This window comes from Stylophora pistillata, chromosome 2 (assembly GCF_964205215.1).
Source record: "Stylophora pistillata chromosome 2, jaStyPist1.2, whole genome shotgun sequence".
Lineage (NCBI taxonomy): Eukaryota > Metazoa > Cnidaria > Anthozoa > Scleractinia > Pocilloporidae > Stylophora > Stylophora pistillata.
Window position 1 is genome coordinate 36,892,378 of NC_142520.1, and position 12,327 is coordinate 36,904,704.

Below are 12,327 nucleotides of genomic sequence, written 5' to 3' on the forward strand. Positions count from 1 at the left end.
ATTGTGTGATCGTTTCACGGACAAGCTACCGACAAGGTACCGACAGGTTACCGACACATTACCAACAGTCGGCCGACTGTCGGCCGACTGGCGGCCGACAGGTAGCCTATATTTCAGGCAAAACCTGTCGGCCGACAGACGACCAACTGTCGGCCGACTGTCGGCCGACAGTCGGCCGACAGACGACCAACTGTCGGCCGACAGTCGGCCGACAGTCGGCCGACAGTTGGTCGTCTGTCGGCCGACAGGTTTTTTGGGGAGCTCTTCTTCACAATTACCCTTAAGTTCTTCAGTAGCTAAAGTGCTATGGATATTTGGTCCCCCTGAAGCACCAGCAACATCAAAGTTGTGTGAGATGGTTGATAACTTCTTTGATTGTTTAAATGTCAGACGTTTGACTGAATCTCAGGAGAAGAGAAAGCCCTTTCTTGCACCCTTCAGATCTATTGATGATGAAAGGTACATTTATTTGAATATCACTCAACTTTACGGCTTTTTGGAGGATCTTTGTTTTATTTCAAAAATTAAAATGTGTTAACCCTTTAACCCCTAAAAGTGACTGGCATCCATTTCCTCCTTTTGATATCTCTACTTAAATCAAACACAAGGGTTATGAGAATATAGGAAAAGATCATCGAGTTAAAGATGTCTTGATTGTTAAATAAATTCTCTTCATCAGTATAATAGAAACATATGGAGAACAGTATAAAGAATATGCCTGTTGATCTCAGGATTTAAGGGGTAATGAAAAAAAATGTAAAGAATTACATCAATAATAATGCCTTTTTTTAAATTTTTGTATAATTACATGAGTGATTATGATAATTCTAGTGTACTTTGTCCAATGCTGTACATATGACCAAAGGGTGACATGCTGTTTTCTTTTTTTTTAATCTTTTCTTTTCATTATTTTTATTGATATTTACTAATATGTAATATTATACTAGAAAAATTATTCACCTCAGGCTCACTGATTATTCAAAATGTTTAACTTCACCTTCAGCAAATAATTGTGAATTGTCATCCCTTGCATTTTCTACTATTTTTAAAACAATCATTGATAGATCTATTTCTAAATGGTAGGTTCCAGTGGTTAACAGGATTTCTTGAATATCTGAGAAAGTGGAAGGACAACACAGAGCAAAGACCTGGCAATTTCACCCAAAGTGCAAGATCAAAAATGTTCATATCATGGCAAACCTATGAAGGCTTCCAAATTACTGTCAATGCTGTGATTGACATTTGCAAGTTTCTGCTACAAGAAGGCATGGAGTATGTCCTGACAGAACGTTTCTGCCAGGACCCAGCTGAAGAGTACTTTGGTAGCCAAAGAAAATTGGGGCGAAGCAATGACAACCCAGACATCCATACATTTGGATACAATGACAATACCATTCGTGTCCAAAGGACAATATCTTGTCAAAGTGGAAACACTCGAGGAAGACAACTTAAACACAGGGCATGTGAGCAAGTAACCAACGATCAGTTACCATGTAAAAAGAAAAGGAATTAATATTTTCAAATATGATCTAAAGTTAAATTTGTTGTGTTCAAAAGTAGAATGAGCAGTTGTGTTAAATTTTTAGAAAATGTGGGGCCCAGTTCCTGAAAAGCCGATTAGTGCTAATCCAGGATTAAAGTTAACGAGCTGAAAATCTGGCTTAACCCTGAGTTAAACTTAACCATCTTCCGAAGAACCGGGGCCAGGAGTTTAATTAACACACTTATGAACAAGTAAAGTCATGCCCTCTTAAGACTTTGTAAATTCCATGTTTTTTAATTTGCTTGTAGTTTGTTATGACCACCAACGAACTTTGGTTGAAATGTTTTAAAAATTGTTCCGTGCAAGTTCCCCTCTACTAACTATGAATGGAGTCAAAAGTTTCTTAAATAACAGCTAGCGACAACTTAGCCTGTAACCGATGTCCCCTTTGCCAGACTTAAATATATTCTATTGCACTGGGATACAAAATCATTTTCTTTCTAAGCTAACACATCTTTTGTTAACTGTCAGATTGTATAACGAAATACTCCTTCTGGCTTAGTATTTACCCCCACCCCACCCCGCTAGGTTTGAGTTTCCTCATCTTTGCACTACTCCTTTTAATATCTGCTCCCAATCCTAAATGGTGGGCATCGATCAATGAACAGTTCTGTAACTACATACCAGGCCTAATAAATGCCTACAGCAGATATGTGAACAGACTACTACAAGAATCTCACGGGTTTTGCTAAAAGCAGGCCCGCGGCCCAGATCTAGAGGCCCGCGGCCCGCAACGGCCTGCGACCCAGAGGCCCGGTGGACCAGTCCTGATTTTCCACAGTCTTTTTGTCCAGCAGTAAATCCACGCGCATGCACAGATCGACAGTGAGGGTTTGTTGCATGTTGTTGAGATAAAAACGTTTTGATTCTCTGTTCATTATCGGTCGATGAAAGTTATTTTCAAACCATACTCTGAAAGTGAAAATATCACAAGTAATGCGACGTGTGAACTGCGAATCTTTTCTATACAGAGACATGTCGATCTATTTACAAGAACTCCACCCCAGAAAGAAAGCGTGTTATCAAACATTGCTTTCCGGCGATGTAAGTACCGTATTCATTCCAATAGGGTAAGCACCCTGGGCGCTTATTAAATTTTTGGTCCTCGAGGGCGGTGGGCCCTTATTCGAGGTTGGGCACTTCTTAAATTTGCACCATTTTTTGCAAGTAGCAGAATTTTAACTGTTCATTGAAAGTTTTTGTAAATTACTAAGGAACCTGTGTTCGGATCAGTCTCAGGAGTATATTACTCAAGGAAAAGATGGAGATTTGGTTGATCCAGATCCCAATCAAATATTTACAAAAAGAAAATTGCGAAAAGGAAAAATACCGAACGATAACGACAGCGCTTCGACTCAAACAAGTAAAGGCGCCCGCGCCCACGTGAAGTACCCAGAAGATGGCTGGTCTAAATCGCTACTTAAGATGCCTTTTTTCTCAAGAGCGGAGATCGACAATCACACCAGAGGTAGTGGAAAACGTTTAGGGAGTGTTAACAACCATTCTGTTCCGACAAGCTGGAGGAAAGGCAAAACATTTTTAGAAGATGAGTACTTGAAGGACATTGAATCTTCGAGTGACGAATACAATTTTTACTTTAGATGTCAGTGCTACCATTCCTTCTAAAAAAGTGAAAAGCCACACTCACTTAAGTTAGTTAACATTTTCCCGCCGTATCCTCGCTTGATCTCACTGTGATCAAAGTGAATTCGAAGAGAGCATACCTTTGCATTCTCGTTGAAATTGAATTTTTTCCCGGATCTCGTCTTATCTATGCTAGCCAAACCTTCTTTAACGACGCTTCTTTGGGAAAGCTAAAGAAGCCAACTTTTTCTCCGTTTGGACCAGTAGTTCCCTTCTGTATATGTTCGCTCGCGAAGCAATGTTTATTTAGACAGGAAACATCCTAAAATGCCTCGCTTTGGTGCTCGTCCCATTCTCCCTTCGAGCGGCAGACATTTCTTTTAATAAAGTTACAATGATGCCCTGTGGGCATCATGTGATCATGCAATCAACACCCAAACTCATTTGCTTTTGCTTTCGATTTCCATCTTGGGTGAAACGTTTGCACAATTTACTTCGGTCTCTGAAAAGAGTTTAAAACGGAAGCAGCTGACTGATACACTTACAGAAACGTTTGACAAGTGAGTATAATTAATTTATAGTTAAGATAAGTACACTCGGGGTTGTTTGCTTTACAATTCATAGGATGCATGCATTATTACACAGGCAATGTCTGCGTTCGCAAGAAGAAATTTTGCGAATTCAAATGATATTTCGAAAATTTCCAGTGTCCATTTTTGACTGACTATGTTTGCACAAGAGGCAGTCCGTTCCTTCGGGAATTATCAGAAGAGAATTAGAAGAGAAATAATGTAATGCTGACAGCAAGCTTTGAAGTAAAGAAAAGTTGTTGAACTACTGAAAGAATCAATTCCGGGATTGAACCATGAAGGAGCTGTGCATATCGATTTATGGGCCGTGAGTTAGTTCAAAACCTGTTAACCAGACGAGTTTTAAGATGAGTGAAAATACGGCTTATTTACCATTGCACGAACAACATCCACACGATTTATGCAAAATGCCTCGAAGGGAATTTCTGTTTACGAACTTTCACCGAGTTTGTAAAATATTTACCAACGTGCGTTTTTCTTACTTTATTCAAGGTTGAGCACTGCTCAGTTGTTTGGAATGCTCAGAGGTATCGTACTAAGGTCTCTATTTTTTGTAATTATGTTAAACTTAACACAACCAAGAGAATGAAACAGGAATTAATTTAAAACCTTTCTTCTTCTTTGTGCTTTCGTTATTTCGATTTACCTTCACAACTATTCGATGATTACGCTGCTTTATATTTCCAAGGTCCCTGTGATTCTCGATCTAATGTTATGACATTTTATGGCAATCGAGGATGTCAGAGAATAAGAGTAGGTCAGTGTTTCTTGTCGCAAATTATTATATTCGATTTTTCTGCAGATTAGAACAATTTTCCACTGGTTATCGTAAAACAATCCGGGACTTCACTGGTTAAGCTTCGCTGCGCTCAGTAATTGGTTAAAAAAAAAACAACAACACTCACGCCATACCACTTGAAGGTCCTTCACGTTTTCGCGAAAATTCAGGTAAGTAGTTTTGTTATGGGTTCGTTGGCTCCTTGAAACACGTGAATTTCCGTTGCTTTGATTGATATTTGTTATAATACTTTTGAAATAACACGAGCAAACTTCATTTTTGACTTTTAATAAAAAAACTCAGTTCATGCGTTGGTTTTCCTAGTTATAACACACTACGTACCACTTGATTACATACGACCTTTTTCCCCCTTGAAATCCAAAGCAAGAAAAAAGGTACCTTTCAACATTTTCTCTTGATCGAGATTAACATTTTGGTGGGCTAGATGAAAAGAAAATTTAAGTAATCAAACTATGATCTGATGATATGATTCTTAAAGATAGATGTTTTTCGTCTTGTCACGAACATCTTTCTCTATTTCTTTCCGAGCTCAAAACTTAACCATCTCTCTTAATCAATTTGCGATATAATTCTTGTTGATTCAAATACCTGTCGAAGCTTACAGTTTCCCTTGAACTTGGCACCAGGAAAACTGTTCGTTTCTCGGATAAGATAAATAGACAGATGAGACAGTCCAAGAAAGATATCGGAGCATATTCTCGCACCAAATGTAAACTACTGTGTTTTTTTATCTTTCAAATATTTTTGCAGCGCTTGGGAAAAAAAAATTACAATTAGTTTATCTTGTACTGAGTGGAAAATTCAATTTATAGTGTTCTCTGGTTTGAGTTTCTGAGCAAACAACTGTTTCTTCTTTTTCAGTAACATCAACACAACGATCTTTGGTCTTGAATTAAATTTTCAACGCAGAGTTTTATCTTACAGAATGTAAGGGTAGAAAATTGGGAAATGTCACTGAGAAATATCACCGGATAGTCAAACAAAATATAAATATCCGCCGCCAACCGCCGAAACTGGCGTGAATGGTTGTTTTAGTGAACAGTTAGATAATATAGCGTTGAAAAATTGGTTTTAACTCACTTCATATCAAACTTACGGTGTACAAATAGTCTCTAACTGAATTTCGTGACCACGCCCACCTCATCCTCCCACTCAAATCGAGTGCGATTTTTGGATGTTATATCATCTTGCCGACTCTCTGTACAAAAAGTTAACAATGTACCACCATAATATTGAACTATAATATCATGGATTTCCATTTTGTGTATTTTCGTACTACAAAGTAAAGTTTTTCCCTCGTCATTTTCACCTTTTCCCGAGCGGGTCCGTCAAAATTAAGAAGGCGTTCGTGGTCAAAACAAGACCGAGCAAGGAGTCTTAGGCGATTTCTCTCTTACGCAAGCGCAAATTGAAAATGTACCGCCAAAATCAAAGAGAGGAACAAATTTCCTTTGTTCTGATATGTAAGTTGTCGAACAAGGAACAGACTGAACCTCGTCAAATGGCTAGTCAAAACAGCCACACCTTCCTCCTTTTGCTCGTTTCCTGTTTTATAAGCGTGAAAGCAGTGGGAGAAGAATCGGGTTGCTCAGAAAGCGCTTCGGGTATTAATTTACCATCGTTTACTTACGAGATAAACAAGTAAGATTTGTAAAGTTATTTTCCGAAAGAGTCGGAATAAATACATTTTTTTCAGGTTAGATTGCTGTTTTTACCCTAAACGTCGTCCAATAAATTTTTGTTGCAGCCTACTAATCTATACAATTTTGAAGGAAAATATTCAGATGCTTCACCGTCCCCGAAGGGTCTCCACTCATCGAAGCGTGTACTGTAGCCAATGTAGTGAATTTTCAGTCTCTTGTTGGGTTAGTCAACCCCCGTGACTTCAACATCATACATTTTTGCATCTTTTCTCTGTGAAATGACCTTTTTAACAGGGGTGTATGCTGAGTATTCGTTGCAGAATCGCTTTGGTTCCCTTATCTCTCTCTTTGGCTTGTCCGCCATTTTGAAAATTTTGCTCAGGAGGGCATCTGGGTTAGCGGCCGCGCCAGGCTGGAACCGACAAAAACAAATGTCCATCGCAGTGGGGAAACAGTTTGATATGTTCCGGCAAAGTTTACAATATTTTCAGCCGCAAATCCCGCACGAGTTGCTGGGATTTACAAAGAATATTCAGAGTGTGTGTAGCCAATCAGACTGCACCTTCAACACTATCCACTAATTTAGTATAAACTAGTTTAACAACTATATACCAGAGGTGGAGGTGGCTCGTAGGGCGCGCCAACTGTAACAAAATTTCTGACGCGATACTCTGCGGATTATTATGACATTGATACTTATGATGTAGTTCGTGGCCAATTATTATCAAATGCAGTAGCTGCAGAGTATGAAATTGTAAGTACGGTACGTGACTGACTCAACTTGTGATCGTTGTCTTTTAAGGTCGTAATAATATAACACACGAGGGGACTAGTCCCTGCGACAAGTCGCGAGGAAAAGTCGCATCCTGTGAACCAGCCATTTTTGCCACAAAATCTACTCGCAAGGACTAAAAATTTTTGGTCCCCTCGTGTGTGCCGACTTTTATCGCAACGCACTCTGTTTCTTGTTAAAGACGGTGGTAATTTGACACTGACATACGGGTGACAAACCGAAAGAACTCAACCGCTAACGGCGTGCTTTTTGGGTTTAATTAGTAGTCGTGGGTCGTGGGTACAAGACGTGGGTCGTGGATCGTGGGTGTGGGTAGAAGTCGTTTCGGTAATAGTTAATAATAAATGGTCATTAGTTCATATTAAGTGATATTAAATTAATATTACTAGCACTGATAATTGTAAGGGAAAATGATTTTTTTTTGTAGTGAAACGTGATTTTGTTACGTAGCCGTAAACGGCGAACCGCCTTTTTGCATGGAAATTGGGGAATAACAGTTTTTCGCGAAACCTGACTTGAACCGTTATTGTTTCTCTTCCTTTCAAAAAATTATCCAGTAAGGCATCTCAAATCATTACTCCGCGTGGAAACATGACTGAAACTGGCTAATCATCATTCTGGGCCTCAAGTCTCTCTATTCCAACAAGTGATCTAAGAGCTTTTATCTTTGTTTCGTGAACTGGTGATTTCATCAACCTCGCTCCCAGGGCATTTTACCCTCGTTGGGGGTGGGACGGGAAAAGGCCCTGGCATCGATTTCAATAAATTATGTAAAAATTGGCCATTTAATGATAATTTATGTGTTATTCCGAAATCGAAATGGCGCTAAGTATGTACACTCCGACAAAGATTTCTCCTAGAAATTTGGTTTGCAGACTATTTGTATTTTGACTCGCCTTACGGGCTCTTCAGAATATGGCACAATTCGTAAAAATACTCAGCGATACTACACAACAAAGCGTCTAATAAGATTTATTTATTATAAGAAACTTTAAATTACTTCAAACCGATCCAGAGACTGGCACCATCTTTTCCAACCTCCACTCATTTCATTCAAACGCGACAAAAACACAGACAATGTTTTGGTCAGGGGCTCTTTCCAAACTAGTGACCAACCCGGCACTTTTGAATCCACTCGCGCACGATGCAAAACTTGTTCTTTCATTCACAACGCTGAGAAAATATCGGGACCCAAACGATCCATTAAGATCACTGATCACTTCACGAGCACCTCTGCCAACGTCATCTATTGCATACACAACTTGCATTTATTGTAAAAAGATATGCATCGGCGAAACAGGAAGACGACTAGGAGACCAATTCTAAGAACACCTTCGCGACTTAGAAAGGAATGGCAAGGACGCATCAAAACCAGTCGCTAGACACTATAACTTACCTAATCATTCTAAGCAATCTGCGGTCTTTCCTTACATTTAGGTAGCTCGGAAAGCCGCAAAACTCTTGAACAAAAGTTCATCTTTCAAATCGGCACTCTCAATTTCATAGGTGTCAACGAATGCTTTTCATTCTACTACTTCATTCGTGTTTTTCTCGTCACCATGTTCCCACCAATAGCGTAGCTCCACTTTCTGCATAGAAACCCACACACAACCCACAATACCTTCTTTCGCCTTGACGAAGAGCTCACGCTTGAAACGTCAGCTTTTTAGCTCTTTACGGTGGCCAATTTACAATTTCAACTTATTTGATACAACCAAATTATAGAGAATTGACTGCCTACAAACTGCAAATAAAGGGATGTTATTTGAATATTAATGAGCCCGGGGACGGGGAGTTAGGTAAATTTTTATCGTACGCAACTAGTATTCTCCGTTCCCCCGCTTCCCCCGCGATAAGCAATAAATATACATCAGTACCTGAAATAGTTAAAAAAAAAAACAGTTTGTGTGCTGTAAAACTATAATATTGTTTGTTTACTAAGTATATCATCTGTAAGCGCGATTATACGAAGCTAGAATTCGAAGGACATGTCAAAAAAGACATATGATGTGGCAAAATTTATTTCCAATTTTTTCTATATGGTAAAATATGAAGCTTTGTGTTAGTATTTCGGAAAGGAAATGTTAGTAACAGCCGGGCATTCAAATTAACAAAAAGAAATCTTGGATCCTTCTCCTCTGCTGAGGTGCATCAACGTCGACGCCTTTGTCGCCGTTTATAGACCGATTAGAACGATTATACACCACCCCCCCCGGTGTATAAGCCTCCGTCTGTCTCCTCTTGTTTTTAGAGATGGGAACTCTGTACTAATTAACTGAAATTTGAAAAAAAATTTTTCGGAACAACAATTTTATTATTTCTTTTTAATTGTCGAAGATGAACTTTAAGGGAAAAATCTAAAATTCCGTTTTGTTACGTTCCGGTTTCATTCGTGTTGTTAGCTTTAGTTCTGTTCTAAATGTACTGGAATAAGGGGCCGACCATTTAACTCTTGAGGGGAGCCGGGAGGGGGGTGGGTGATTTTGAAAAAAAAAAATTCCTTTAAGCGCTTGTTGGAAGAAAAAAATTGCATGCACCCCAAATGTAGCAGAAAAAAAAGAGCATTTAAAACGGAAAATATCCTTCCCAGCAGATTGTTGGAAAAAAATTTCTTGATGACCAGAAATCACCCACCCCCCCTTTAAAAGTTAAATAATCGGCCCTTAAATTCGATTGATCATGACGTTTTAAAGCTTAATTAAGAACCAGTAAATGCAAAGCGTATTTTGATCAGCAGTGATATAGCTCGTCTCGATAGTTTTTTTCTATTGCACTTCTTTAGTTTATAGGCCCTAAAGCTCCTTAGGAAGTTGCAAAAGCTTAGGGTTTATAAGAGGTAGTTTACGGTAGTTCATGCTGTTTAGGAAATTGACCAGGAGATTATCAAATTAGACTGCAATTACACGTCAGAATTGAAGTGAAAACGATATCCTGTCCAGCAAAGTTTACCCTTTCCCCCTTTACTGACCCAATACAAGACCGAGTAAGGCCTGGTCTTGGATTGGCTAATTATCTAGTTTAACAAAGTGAGACCAGCAAGAAAGTTACTTAAATGTGTGATATCCCTGGTTTCGGTTTTCCATCGCGTGAGGTATCGCACAGACATCATGCAGATCATGACACAACCGCAGTCCGACCACCCCCCTCTCTCCCCTCCCATGTCCTCCGCTCGTCCAACCTCTTAACTAAGAACCGTCCCTTAAACTTGGCTAAAGCAGTTTATAATTCACCTGCATGGCAATAAATATCCTACTATATTCAATTTTTTCTCAGTCAAGCTTTACATGGCCACTGCTCCAGAATACACCAACGAACAGCTGAATTATTTCCGTGTCTGCTATCTCACCACTGATATCATTGCCGAGGGTCTGCGAGCAATCTTTAAACAGGAATGGGATGGTCGTTACAAGACAACGTTAGGTGAGTGGAAAGACGAGCCACAAAATGGTCTGGACTTCAAGAAGAGCGAATCTCCGCGTAAGCAAAGGGAAAAAAAGCGTCTTCTGGCCACCATGGTCAACGGAAACAGAGATGAATGGGATTGCACCATGCTGTTTTACGCCATCCTTTTCTCCGATTGTATCGGGAATGGTCTGAATCCAACTATACAATCAAAAGTGGATGATCTCAGAAAGTTTCGTAACGAAGACTTTGCACACATGCCACATGGTACTCTCTCAGATACAGATTTTCAAATTGCAATCAACAATGTTGACGTGTCCTTCCGAGCTCTTGGCCTTTCCACCGACCAAATTCAAGCGATTCAAAATCAGACAAGCTTCCCCACCGAGGAATTGAATAATGTGTTGAAAAGGGTTGAAGACCTAACACAGGAAGTAGAGGTACTCGAAGCTCAACAAAACAAAGATATTTCTGCCTTCTGCGTCCTCCCGCCTAAACCTTCACACGAAGTTGCAGATCGTGATCTTGAGGTGGCTAAAATTGTAAAGCAGTTGAAAGACCTCAAAGAAGCCAACAAGAACAGATTGAGTTACTTTTACATCTCTGGCAATCCAGGAAGTGGCAAGTCTCAGTTAGCTGGTCTCGTATCGAAAAGAGTCTTCGATCAAGTTAATGAAATCCCACATTCTACATCCTTTGTAATGACAGTAAATGCTGAAAGCCCTAAGACTCTTTTAGAATCGTATGTCTCCTTTGCCCGGAAGCTTAAGTGCCCAGAATATGTCATTTCCAACACGTTTTACTCTCCCGATTTGAGCTCAGACGAGAAGATTTCTCACTTGAAGACTTTAATCGGCACAAAAATCGAGCTCTACACTTCTTGGCTACTAGTTGTTGATAACGTCAGAAGCATCTCTAACATTTATTCTCATTTGCCAGAGTCTGGAGATGAACAGTGGGCGAGGGGTCAGTTGCTGATCACGACACAAGACATCGCGTCTGTTCCGTCCACGAGTTGTTTTATTTGTCACGTCTCCGTCAGCAAAGGTGTGGAGCTTCAAGATGCGAGGTCCCTTCTAGAAAATCTTTCTGGTATCTCAGATTGTGAGACAGAGAAAGTTGCTCAAGTATTGGACTATCAGCCACTTGCCTTAGCAATTGCCGCAATCTATGTCAAGGAGGCTAAGCAGACTAATGAGAATTTTGGATGGAGGAATTACCTACAAAGACTCGAGAAGGGCCAAGGAGTTGCAACTGCAAGAATTTTTGTACAAACGAACCCAACTTACCCAAAATCTATGACTAAGGTATTAGAGATAGCTGTTCAAGAAGAGATGAAGTCCAGTAACGCTGTACTCAAACACACTCTTACTTTGCTTTCCTTCTGTGCAGCACAGCCATTGAGTCTTGAGATAGCAGTCAATTACATTCGAAACGTAGAGGTAGATATGCAAGATGAAGATGACATTAGGATGAAGATTCGAAGATGCCCTCTGTTGCTGTTCGACGAAAATGAGAGTGGTGTGTATATTAGAGTACATCAGGTTACGCACGATGCCGTCAGCAATGTTGTTGGGAGAAATACTCAGGAACGTGAAGTAATAGTCTTGAAAGCGATCGTTAAGGCACTGTTCCAGTTTGTGGAAGATCATAAACTAAATGATCCAAATGACTTGAATTCAGTTGTTAAAGGAACGCGTACCGTTCCTCATTTACGAACGTTAGCAAGAACAATTAGACAGACCTATTCCAAGGAAACTGTATCTGAAGTTGCAGAAAACGATATCTTCCATACGTCTACTACGTTGTACTTCTACAAACTTGCGGAAACTTGCGATAAGTATTGCACGTTCGCCGAGGCAAAAGAATATTACGAGCTGTCGTTTCGCATCCAGGTAAAAGCCCTCGGACCTGAGCATGTTGATCTTACAAGCACGTACAACAACCTTGGATGTGTGCACATCAAGCTAGGT

At 39.9% G+C, this 12,327-nt stretch overlaps 1 protein-coding gene and 2 pseudogenes across 5 annotated transcripts in view; 2 read left to right on the forward strand and 1 right to left on the reverse strand.

Annotated features, from left to right (window-relative positions):
* The window catches only part of LOC148739327 (uncharacterized), a 7,314-nt pseudogene extending 5,267 nt beyond the window's left edge, over positions 1–2,047 (forward strand). The window contains exons 4-5 of the transcript XR_015996374.1: positions 286–459; positions 1,084–2,047. The product of XR_015996374.1 is annotated as an uncharacterized LOC148739327 (transcript). The remainder of the gene's footprint in view (positions 1–285; positions 460–1,083) is intronic.
* LOC111329452 (elongator complex protein 6-like) overlaps positions 1–10,188 on the reverse strand; it is a 31,850-nt pseudogene extending 21,662 nt beyond the window's left edge. The window contains exons 1-2 of the transcript XR_015996811.1: positions 10,183–10,188; positions 3,268–3,357 (exon numbers count right to left, since the gene is read on the reverse strand). The product of XR_015996811.1 is annotated as an elongator complex protein 6-like (transcript). The remainder of the gene's footprint in view (positions 1–3,267; positions 3,358–10,182) is intronic.
* LOC148739328 (uncharacterized) overlaps positions 3,530–12,327 on the forward strand; it is a 78,450-nt gene continuing 69,652 nt past the window's right edge. The window contains exons 1-3 of one of the 3 annotated variants that reach the window (XM_088751112.1): positions 3,530–3,687; positions 4,210–4,257; positions 4,520–4,665. The gene's annotated coding sequence lies outside the window, so the exon portion shown is untranslated. The remainder of the gene's footprint in view (positions 3,688–4,209; positions 4,258–4,519; positions 4,666–12,327) is intronic. The other 2 variants (XM_088751111.1, XM_088751113.1) reach the window with 2 other exon arrangements.